Genomic DNA, 13293 nt, shown 5'->3' on the forward strand with positions numbered 1-13293 from the left:
ATGGCATTTTGTGCATTTCAAAAGCATAGTAGCAAGAGCTAATGCTTTCACTTCTACATATACAGTTAGGTAGTTGGTATAATGAATCAATTTGGGAGTGGCTACCGGTTTCTGTCTAGATTGCGTAATAGCAAATGTGCTGAGGTTCTACCGTTCTGCTATGTCATACTCTGAACGTTTGCTGAGCCCTATAGTTTGTTGTTGATCTGTAGTTCATTTTCATAACAATAACTTTATGAACCTATAAATCTGGAATATTTGATATAAAAAAATTTCATAAAAGGCTTTTATAAATAGACTTGGAAACAATATTTCAGTTTGTTTTTATAACTTTTTTGTGCATTGATAAAGCGATGTAAAGTACAATCACTACAAAGCTAAAACAATCCTCCTCAATATTTCTTACTTTTACAAAAATATTACTTTCACTACCATCAGAGTCAGTACTGCTATTTTTTGTCGGTTTAATGAAAAAAAAAGTAAATCTGAATTAGCTATAATATCATCAACATAAGTAATTATCTGTTGTCCAATGTAAGTTATGTATCTTGGTCTACTAAAATTCACTAAATGCCTCTCATCTTCAGCTCTGTTGTGATACTCTCCTTTACTGTTAAAGCATACGTAGCTCACTGACTCCAGCAAAACAATGCTACTAGCATAACTCATCAACGACAAAAACAGATACAAAAACCACAGCATAATTGCTTTATAATAGCATACCATAACATACCTTAGGCAAGACTAACTAATGACGAAAAACATCATGAATACTTTAACAGATGATTGAATGTGAGCCAGTGCTAAAACTAATATTAATGACAGACTTAATACTACTCTGCTTATGATAGGTAATTCAATTCACATGTATCTCCGAAGGTTCTTACATAAAACTTACACAATAATGTTGGTTTTTTCGGTTGGAAATTTCCAAACAAAAATTTAAAATTACCTTGTGAGTCAATGCTAATTTTATACAACAAATTTTGGACAACATTGTCAATACCATAAAAGTCCTAAATATCATTGGTTATGTTGTCAACGGATAATAAAATCAGGCTACTACGCAAATACTGGGAAGTTCGCGAAAATGCGCAGTCGACCATATATTTTACATAAATGAGCATACGGCAGTGAAAGCGTATGCGACACTGTATATTGTTAGTCATATGTATATTTAGCGATCGAATCTTAGGAAAACCAGAAACATGAGTGTACCAGGACCTTTGAAATTGAAATTGAAAATTGAAATCCATTGAAATCCATTGAAAACTACCAACTAAAAATGTATAATGGTAAAAATTAGATTTAAAAAAAAACAAAACACCAAAGGTAATATCAATTAGCTACCTATAGGAAGTGCAACTTTGGCTTTTCCAATCGTTGAAAGAATATACAGTAGGCCTACATTACGAGCTCCTGCAGCATAAATAATATTTTCCAGTGAAGTTTACAATATATTGATTGTACAATATAAGAACAGTAAAATACATGTGAATTGCACAACCCATTCAAAGACCTTTCCAAACTGACCTTTCGGGCATACAAAGAGGAAAAACTTGACGTAATTTTTTTTAAATATGTGGGGTGTACTGTAACTGCAGTAATATTAGGGTGCATTGACAACTTTTCTCTGTTTTTGATCAACCTCATTTGTTTTTTACCATTTTTCAGTACTTCCACAATAACTTGGGGAGCGTACATCTTTGACGTTCATTTACAACGATTTACTAATTTTTCTAAACAGCAATGTATAATCTGCAAAGGAAAACTAATTATAAATATTTTATGTCTACAAGGAAACAAAACAACAAATATTTTACAAAAGCTGTTTTGCCTGCTCATCACCTATCTGTATTCAGAGGTCAAGGTTAGGAAAAAATAGAACTAGTGATGATACTCCCACTCGTTACATTCACATTGGTGGACTTACGCTGTAACACCTGCGCCAATCAATCGCCTTTATATTTATGAACATTGCACAATTACCCTATTCTCTGTTTTGTCGGTACATCTGGCAATCTGTCACAACCAACAAGATTGCTACAAAAATTATATACATAATATGTATAATGCTATATTCACATAGTCTTCTCTCTTACCTGTGAAGCAATCAATATAAACTAACGTTTAAATCAAAGTTGAGAACTTACTCGACTTAGCATGAAATATGGAATTTTTTTGGTAGTCGGAAGCAAAAACTTTACAGAAATGTATGTCGTCTAGACTTTAGTTCTAAGAGGTATAGGCCTACGTTATAGGAGCGTTTACTGTATATGGTAAGAGTGATGGGAGTGATAAGAATGGCTTAGCCTTGTGGTTAGTCACTCTTGCTAGTAGACTTGCGGTCTGAATGTCATGAGTCCAATATACTGCAAGGCGATTTTCTCATTGCTAAGGCTTTATCGCTATAATTTGGTGAATGAATGACAGACAGACAAACATTGAGATTCTTGTATATATATATATATATACATATATATCTGGATTTAACCCTGCATTTAGTTATTCTAGCTTGTTCAAACTGCCATTGTGTTATCTTAAAAATTCTAGCAGCAAGGCCAAACGGCTAACATAAATAATATACAAGCTAGGGCCCAGACAGTTCTATTTTCCAAACAGCTTTCTGTAAACTGCATCATCTGATTTGCTCTAAGGTCAGCATATAGCATGCATGCATATACCGTAACAAAAATAGGTATTTTTAATGTTTTATGTTTGAATGTACATGTTGGTTCTAGTAAGTGTTACAGAGCAGGCTTTATTATTCACATGTGTGTTCTACCACTCTTTAACTAGCTCTGCCTTACAAACCTGGCCCTTCAGGCTGAGAGCCATATAATGCGTATATAACGAGTATGTGATAATATTGCAAAATACTAGATAAGCAGCTGTAATAACATTGGCCTTGCTTTGACTGCAGCAGCCGTAAATCACATCTCTGTCACATCTAGAAATACTGTGACGATTAATGTTAGTCTTGCTTCATAAATAGGTGTATTTATAGGCCCGCAGGATAAACCCGGCAATCAGCTGAAACTTGACCACTCCGACCCATATTTCTCAGTCCATTGGTCACCTGCACCTAAATTAGGCAGGGCTAAAAATAAAGGGAGTAACGGACAGAAATTCGTGCCTGTCCCAGCAACTATAGGCAATGAATTGGTACACCACAATTAGCTCTAAAGGTTAGCTCTGAGGTTGATTAGGTAACATTGTTTTATGGACTGGCTTGATGATCTGGCCAAATACAGAGCTGAATGCAAGCTGATGATACTAATTAATCTTGGCTTCATTCACATTTCCATTGCTACATCATCCAATATGACTAATGTTGAAGTATAATCAAAATAACTATATTATAGCATTTGTAGACTCCTCCCCTCCTGATACATGGAGTTTTTAAAGAAGGTGCAAACCAACGGTGAAGGCCTCAACATTGCTTCAAAATCTTATAAATCGCACCGTCAAATACTTCAAAACCACTCCTGTCTCTTAAATAGCCCATCTAAGAACTGTGGTAACTGAAGGCCAAAACTTCATGCTGGTTGCTTTCATGACACCAAGGCCAACCTTGCGGGTTCTCAAAAAGGGCACCTGGCTCCATAGATGTTAATTAATATTGAGGTCAAGCCTTCTTACTTGTGGCTGCTACATGCCAACAGACAGCGTGTGTAATAAGAAAATTGTGATAATAATTGAATTTTCGCATCTAGTTGCGTTTTTTCAACAATTCATCTCAACAACTATTAGACATGGTCATGATAAAAAACACTCTAAAATAATTTGAGTTATGACATACTAAACTTTGAAGTATAAATAATTTATTGTATTATAAACATTTCCAAGTTTTCCTAATATTTTTCAGATATATGGTAAAAGTGAGAATCTTTTTGTCCCCTTGTTAATAGATGTTTGTGTGAATCCCTGTTGCTATCTTCGTTCAAATGTCATTCATGGACAAATTAAAAGTATGTTGGAAACTCATTAAATAAAAATGAGACTGTAAAAATCAACCATTTCAGTTAAGCACACATGTTTTGGCATTATTTTAAAAATTGGAGTTTTGCAAAAATATATTTGGCATATAATTTACCAAGTTTAACTAAAAAAACCTCATAGTCTCAGATTTTGATGATTTTTTTAATATGTTGTTGCCCATATTGAAAAGCGCTTATATCCCAAATTTTGATATTCTAGGGTCATTGGTTCAGGTGCTAAGAAGATTTCAACATTGACCATTTGTAGCCCGAGTTTGAGGGCATAGCACATCTACATGTAGCTGAATTTAGACTCATATGATCTGAAGAATATACAAGTTAAATATCTAGATTTTTGTGTCTACACAAAGTTTCTATATTTACACAAACAAATAGGTTTGAAATTTTTTGGATAAATAATGGGGGAGATAACGTAAACCAAAAAGGAACGAAAATGCTATTTTAGTGACTATTCAAAAACAATTATCCCTCCTATCATATCATTTGCCTTTGTTTCTGTTATTATTTCTGAATTTCTCCATGCCTCAGCTATCCAAAAATAGTCTCATCTTCTCTGTAGATGTATCAGGTCAGCGTCTGGAAGCCATACAAGAATAAGGTCTTTGTCGAATTACTGCAAAAGGAGAGGTCAAGGTCAACCTGCGGTTTCAACAGTCGCACATTTTTCTCATGTTTTACACTAATTAGCATATGCAGATTTCATTAAAACTATCAAAAGATTGTGTTTCAGCCTGTAAAATGCTGAAAATTGAGTTACAAATGCCCTCCAAACTCCTTTAAAACTTGCCTCAATCAAATGAGGTTATCCCCCCCTTGTCAAGCTTTAACTTGGCTGATTATTAGAATATTATCCTATCAAGTTCAAATATGCCGTGTAATTTTGATTTGTGATTGTGATAGTAATGAGCCTAAAATATTTTCTTAACTTACATTCCTCAATGTTATCAATTGTTGTAGCCTCAAATGCATATGCTTTGCCTGAGTTGGTGGTAGATGGCGGCGCCACAGCTAATAGAACATGCTCTTGTGGTACCCAGCAGATGTCATCTTGCTGTGGCCATGTGAAATTGTTTGTTGAGCCTTTGCACATGAATCTCACATTAACACAAAAGTTCTCTCGATCATAGCCAATTGCCATCCTCATATACCATCTACCATCATATATACAGGCCAGATATTGTCCAGGTTGAGGTGTTAAGGTATTGCTGGTAACATGTGAGTCATCAGTCTTCCCAACTTTGTATTCTTGTAGCATACATTTTTCATCAACCAGTGGTGAAAGTTTGCAAACTTCAATGGCTGTTCTACTGAGCGGCTTGAAACAGTGCTGGTTCTGAAAACCAATGACTCGTTGTGCTGCCTTGAACCTTGGTTTTTATTTCGCTGCTTGTTCTGCGACTTCTTCAGTGAGTACATAAAACACCTCCACCCCAGCAAAGTTTTCTCTAGCATACTTGCTCAGTGGTTTAGCACTGAGCAGTCTTTCTTTTCCTGACTTAACTAACTGCTTGGAGTGACGGGTGGCCAGTCTCTTGACCACCCCGCGAATCCCATCTCACGGACCTTTTTCATGTGAGATGGCAAAGAAGCTCCAAGATGCTGTAAGATTGAAATCAAGCTCATGGTAACATAAGTTGGCAAAGTTCTTGTAATTCTTGTATTGGGCGCCAGATCCATCACTGAAATAATTCACATGAGTCACTTGAGGTAGGTTTTTTTAATGAATCTGATGAGCGTTCTCTGGAATGTATGTATACAATCTAAAATGCGTTATCCGTATTGTACGCTTTGGATTGTAATCTAAAAGTGCTGCGAAAATTGTTTGCGAAGTATTGGGTCACATAATCAGATTACGACTTGCCGATTAGACCAAACCAAAAGAAAACGGTAAAGTAGCAAGCATCTATATTTGATACGGTGTCTTCGGTAAAACCCGAAGTGTTTGTCATAAACCAGTTCTACGATAAGTTTTATATTGTGCTTTTTATTGGCCTTTCAATTCACATGAGAACATCACGTGACAAGACAATAACCAAATATCATGTCTACGTCCAAGAAATAAAGAGATTCGAATCTACGGCAGCTTTTCATTTTTGAGCTTTTAAGAGCTTGTAATTACATTTTCACACATTTGGCACCTACACCACAACAGAGTAAGACATGGTGAATCTTTTGATACCAAATAACTGTAATGTGAATTTTGTTGCAGGTCAACCTTTAAGTCAGGAAAAGAAAGACTGCTCAGTACTGAGCAACTGTACAAGTATGCTAGGGAAAACATTGCTGGGGTGGAGGTGTTTTATGTACCCACTGATGAAGCCGCAGATTAAGCAGCGATTTTGGAACCAAGGTTCAAATCAACACAATGAGTCATTGGTTGTCGGGAACAGCACTGGTTCAAGCCACTCAGTAGGAAAGCCATTGAAGTTTGAAAACTTTCACCACTTGTTGAAAAAAATGTATGCTACAAAGATATAAGGTTGAGAAGACTGATGACTCACATGTTACCAGCAATACCTTAACACCTCAACCTGGACAATATCTGGCCTGTATATATGATGGTCGGCAGTATATGGGGATGGCAATTGGCTATGATCAAGAGAACAATGATGTTAATGTGCGATTCATGTGCAAAGGCTCAACAAACAATTTCACATGATCAAAGCGAGAAGACATCTGCTGGGTACCACAATAGCGGTTTTTTATTAGCAGTGGTGCCACCACCTACGACCAACTCAGGCAAAACATATGCATTTGAAGCTACAACAATTGATAACATTTAGGAATATATGTTAATAAAATAATTCAAGCTTCATTACTATCACAATCACATACCAAAAGAAAACAGAAAATTTGATAATGAAAGGATAATAATCAGCCAAGTTAAAGCTTGACAAGCGGGATCATCTCATTTAATTAAGGCGATTTAAAAAGGTGTTTGGAGGCCATTTGAAACTCAATTTTAAGCGGTTTTCAGTATGAAACACAAACTCTAGATGGTTTTAATAAAATCTGCATATGTGAATTGGTGTAAACATGAGAAAAATGTGTGACTTTGTTGAAACCCCAAGTTGACCTGGACCTCTACTATTGCAGTATTTCGACTAAGACGTTAATCTTGCAGGCTTATGGCTTCTATACGCAGACCCGATGCATCTACAGAGAAGACGAGACTAGTGTTGGATAGCTGAGGCTTGGGGAAATTCAGAAATAATAACAGAAACAAAGGCAAATTATATGTTAGGAGCAATAATTGTTTTTGAATAGTCGCTAAAAAAGCATTTTTGGTCATTTTCGGTCGGAGTTATCTCCCACATTATTCTTCTGAAAATTTTCATTCGTTTGATTGTGTAAATATACAAATTGTGTGTAAACACAAAATAATCTATACCTCTCACTGGTATATTCTTGAATTTATAAGAGTCTAAAGTCAGCTAAATATGCTATGCCCTCAAACTCGAGAGCGAAAAATGGTTCAAGTTCCCCAAGTTTCATGATCAGATAACGACTAGATGATTAGACCAAGCCGAAAAAAACTGTAAAGTAGCGAGCATCTATATTTGATATGGGTTTCTCGATAAAACCCGAATTGTTTGTCATAAACTAATGCTACGAGAACTTTTCTATTGAGCCTTGTATTGGCCTTCAATTTCACGTGAGAACATCAGTTGTCAAAACAATAACAAAAAATGCTGGACTAGCCTACGTCAGTAAAATAAATTGATTCCAACCGGAGGCGATTAACTGTTCGATTTAGAGCTTTTAAAAGCTTGCAATTACATTTACACATATTTTGCACCAACAACACAGCAGAGTAAGACATGGTCAAAATTTTGATACTATACACCTGTAATGTGAATTTATTTTGTGCAAGTCAACCTTTACAGCTTTTGATTAAAAGCTCTTAAATTAAAAATTAGATTAAAATTATTGTTATATATGTTGGATGAAATGTGGTGTACTCTTGCATGTGTGACACAATAGTTATGATATAGTTAACTAAAAAATTCACAGACGTCTAAAACCATCACTTTTTGTGAGATTTACAATGTAGCTCTCTGTTTCAAAGTTCAATGTATTACACGAGCTAATTATATTTATCAAAGCGTTTTCATAAAAAGATTAAAATGTTGATATCATCGAAAATGTTGCAACTCTTACTCACTATTTATTGAGTAGGACGTACAACTAATATTGATGTCGTTATTTGGCAAATACTTCCTATAAACCTTTTAAAACCAATATTTTGAAATTGTCCATTGCATAAAGTTTTAAAAATCGTTATATAATCGTTGTATTTTCCTTCTTTTGACTTTCTGCATGTTTTTTTATGAGATTTGGCTGCAGGGATGTTTCAAAATTAAAATTGAGAATTTTTGATTGCATTGATAAAGTTCAGAAGAAAATGTTTACTCCAAAAAGATGTCAATCGTTGCAATTCCTGTTCTTCATCCAGTGATGTCATCGGCTATTGCAGCCAAGTTGCGGTGTTATGCATATTTATTGACGTACATATTATTTGTGTTTGCTTATGAGTGTTTAGATGCAAATTAGAATGTAAGCCTATCCTTAGATACACCGCTATAGCCAGTTTCAAATATTATAAAGATAGTTTGATTAGAATTAATCCCACTGGTTTCCTTTAAATACTGTATGAACACGTGAGTATCCATTGATAACGTGACAGTATGTCTATTTTCATAAACAACTAGCATGACTATGGATGTAATTTTTGGAGAGGTCTGAGCACTTTTTTTGTGTGAGCATTGTAACTGGAATTGAGTTTTGCTAATTTTAATCTTAAAACATCCTGTCTGTCAGAACACCAAAAACAACCAACAAAATTTCAAATGATGGAATAACTTCAATACTTTTTGACCAACTGTTTTTGAATTTGACAGGAAAAGAGGCCGTTAAGACATCAAAGCAAATGAACTATGTATTAAAATTGAGACTAAAATGTCACAAGCATCTTAATTACTGTTTAAACCGTATAATAATTGCTGACATTTCCAGAAGCACAGCAAGCGTTATATTAAAGTGTAACAGACAGCAAGGAGAACCACACGTTTTTAAAAAGCTTGTGAAAAATCATGGCAGCTTTGACTATCCATCATCAGTGGCCTCTAAGCACAAGTTGTCTTATCCTGCATATATGCACAGCTACAAGAAAGGTGCCTGGATGATTGTATTGGTAGTTCATTAGTACAGCCTTTTCATTAGCCTGTTCTCCATCAAATACAAACTCCAAGCAGTTCTACTTGTAAATGTATGAGAGTGTAAACTGATCAGTTCTTTTAAATATTTTTTACAAATGTTTGTTTGCATCTCCTTGCTGATTTTCTACCCATAGTACAAGATTGCTGGGACTGTTCTTGATCAGTGTGAAAACCTAATTTTCTCAGCTGTCGCTATCCTTGTGCTTTTCCTCTAGCTGTATCTGGCAGTGATGTTTCATGAACGGGCTGAATTCTAAAAACTTTACCTCGGGAAATTATCAAAGCAGCAATTTATTTGTAAAAAATAATTTTTTCGTTGCAACTTTTCAATATTTACCCAGTATGAAACCTTACCTATTACACAACGTTTTTCCCAAACCTCCAACCATGGCTTAGAGCAGAAGGAGGCCCAGAATTCTTATTACAAAAAAACTGGTACCCTGTCAGTCTGGCAAGCTGAATTTGTAAAATTATTACACATAGGCTATAGGCCGAGCAGGCAAAACAGTTCTAGAAATGATGTTCCTTTGGCACCCCATTTTGGTGGCATTTTCTGCAGTGATTTAGACTAATTTTGGTATGGAGAGCTCAAAACTGAAGAGTTGCCGCAGCTGCCATTCCCACTTCTATGATAAATTTGATAAAAAGAATATATTAGGATTTATCTCCCCTGTAAATTAAATTATTTCCACAGAAGCGTCAGATTTGCAACTTTTTATCATAATTATTTTGCTGTAATTTAGGATGTCATTGGTGAAGTCGAAATTTATCTTCTATCTATTTTCGAACATTCCATATCGTACTATTGTTACACCCACATGTAAACTATATACATGTATATATGAATATGTACATACATGTATGTAAATAATTGTATGGTTTAATAGCTTTATTTTACAAAAACTATTCAAAACACTATAATTATGTTTTATAACCTGACACAGATTAGTTATGTTTTATTACCTGACACAGATGAATAATAGAAAATAATAAGATACGAGATAAGTGCATTCACTGTTTGAGCTTTGACATGATTTGTGTAGCCCACATACATGACTCTCAAAAAATTAACTTAATAAACATTGACTAGTCACTGTCTAGAAAGCTGGAAAACACTTTTAAAGAGCCTGAATAGTCTGTTTCAAATAGTGTACGCTTCAAGTTGTCTGCAATCGCTACTAGATTCACAGAACATATGCCATCAGAGACAAATAACAGCAAAATTGAGCTTGTTATGAGAAAACACTGTGAGGTGAGTGAGTATTTCAGAAGTCGACCTTCAGCAGGTAATGAAAGGAATCTGGGAATCATTTAAGTTTCAAAGCGACTTTATTCTCTCTGTGAAACCTACACACGCAGACTCTATGGCCAAGGAGATAGCACCCAGGAAAAATGGTACAGACTTCAACTGACCAACAGACCGGCTGTTTGTGTCTAGGTCTAAACCAGTCAGTCCCTCCCTTCAATCGCTGAAAACCATGTGCATTGTGTCAATTATGTAGCAGCTATACATACATGTATATGGAAAGGGTCAACAACACAACTTGCCAAAGCACAATTTCCTTCTTTACATCGGTGGATACTGGGTAAGGAAAATGATGAGTATGCAGTAAAGTGTCATACCAGAATTATCGCCCCACCTGAAATTCTACAAGCTGTTCTATGGGAGTGTCAAAATCCAGGTTCCGAGGGAACTGATGTACCAGTATCATGGCAGAGCTGCCTTACACAGAGCTTTACACATGCATGCACTGAAACAAAACTGTAGCAGGAGTAGCAGAAGATGCCGATAGTGAGGAAAATGATTAAGAACTAAACATATTGAACAAATAGTTAGGATATGCGATATTTTGAAATATCCCAGCTCGTTTTGTAAGACTGCTGATATTAGCTGTTAATAATACCACTAATAATAATGCTAATAATAACCACCAATTATTATGTTCTATGATTCATCAGTTTCAGGTTATAAAACATAATTAAAGAGGTTTTGAATTTTTTGTGTAAAATAAAGCTAATAAACCATACAACTATACACACATTTACATTTACATATACGTATATAGATGTATATAGTTTACATGTGGTTGTAACAATCGTAAGATATAGAAAGTTAGAAAGTAGATAGAAGATGAATTTTGACTTCACCAATGACATCCTAAATTGCAGCAAAATAAATATTTTAAAAAGTTGCAAATCTGATGGTTCTATGGAAAGAATCTTATTTACAGGGGTGATAAATCCTAAAATAAAATTTTATCAAATTCCTTTCAGAATTGGGAATGACAGCTGTGGCAACTGTTCAGTTTTGAGTTATCCATATCAAAATTAGTCTGAATCACTGCAGAAATTGCCACTGAAAGGGGGTGCCAACAGAGATGCAAGAATAAACTGCCTTGGCCCACTGCCCAACATTGCTGCAAGGTGGTTAAGCTGAGCCGTTTTTAGTGTTAGTTGTTAGTGTGCACAGCTGCTAAGCCAAAGATTTGAGTTCAATTTCCCAGGCAATGTTTTTCCTAACCTCTATATCTAGCTTTAGACATATGGACAGACACTGCTATTATTTATATTATTAGTGTCATTCTAAAAACTGTCTTCACAACCGGGTGGCTGGTAGGAGGTGAGCCAAGGCCTTAGCCTGATGATTTTGACTTTAACGAGTCATTTTACTGAATAGTTGTCCTTGAAATCTGACCAGCTCCTAGCAGCACTGTTTTCTGAGTTGTTTGAAAGACTGTTGAGCACTGACCTCAATGAGATATGACACAAGCTGGCTGAATAATGTATCAATCACTCCAATCACTACATACATTATATTACTTTCGGTTGAAAATTCAAAAGCCTTCGATGCTCAAATCTTGCACTTTGTACATCTCCTTTATATATTTCCTTCTTCTTTTTACTCTGGCATCACATATGATGGTTATACAACTAATCTGACAATCTATTGTTTCTTTTTTGATCAGTACTAGACCTTTCACTTTGTCATTCTCAGACACTGGCTCTACCCTATGGTTATACTATTATGCTGTGTGTGGTATGTTATGCTTCTTACAGATACTCCAGTAATCTGCTGAGGCCACTTGATCAAGTCAGAGGTTGTATTCAGTTTGTGCAATCTTTGAGCACTTGTTTACAATATGGCTGTTTCACCCTTTGTCTTACACAACCTGCACTTAGTTACCATTCCTGGAATTGGTTTGCAGTGCTTAGTCTTGCGCTGCTGTTATTAGACACCCTGCCTCTTTCTTAAGACCTCTTTTTGTCATCCACTTTTGTGTCCCCTACTGTCTGATTGCTTGTTTTCATTTGTTATAGTTCATTCATCAGTCTTGGTGTTCATTATCTAGCATAGCACCTTCTATTTTTTTTTCTAAAATCTATCTTACATGTCTTATTGATTGTTAGTTATCAGTTTATTTAAAATATGTATATGTATGTAATATGTATTTTTTCAGACTGCGGCCTTCATACTTTACAATTATCATTGTATTGTTATTACTAGTACCCATGGCAGTCCGCTGTACTTTGAGGGATGTTCATGCGTGTTGATAAAGTGCAGAGAATAATTACATCCACAATTATTCTACCCTTAAAGAAGACAGCTCATTATTGCATGTGTTAGGGTGGTCGACTCTTAAGCTGTTTGCCACCAGTAGCCAAACCAATAAAAATAGTTTTTTTAATCTCTGCCCCTAGCTTCAGAGGCACAGACAAAATTGTTGCGTACTATAGAAATTATTGACTACTGTCTGCTCTGTTTGATGTTTGCCTATCAAAACCGGTAAAAAAGGAAAGCCTGAACCTGTTCTTCATTAGATGAAGTAATTCGCTTAACCACTATCCGCTTGGTGAGGTAGCATTTTATTGACAAACAGCAACGTTTTATTCAATACAAATATGCAAATATAAAGTGCTAGTAGAAGCAAAAAAATGTTCTTTGTAACTATTGATGCATTGTTGTAATGATAGCCAAAGAACTAAAATAAAATAACTGAATTTTTGCTGCCTTCATCAGAAAACTAGCTGCAAGCGATTCTTACAGTATGTTTGTAATAATGTAGCCAGAACAG

This window comes from Watersipora subatra, unplaced genomic scaffold (genome assembly GCF_963576615.1).
Source record: "Watersipora subatra unplaced genomic scaffold, tzWatSuba1.1 SCAFFOLD_146, whole genome shotgun sequence".
Taxonomy (NCBI): Eukaryota; Metazoa; Bryozoa; class Gymnolaemata; order Cheilostomatida; family Watersiporidae; genus Watersipora; species Watersipora subatra.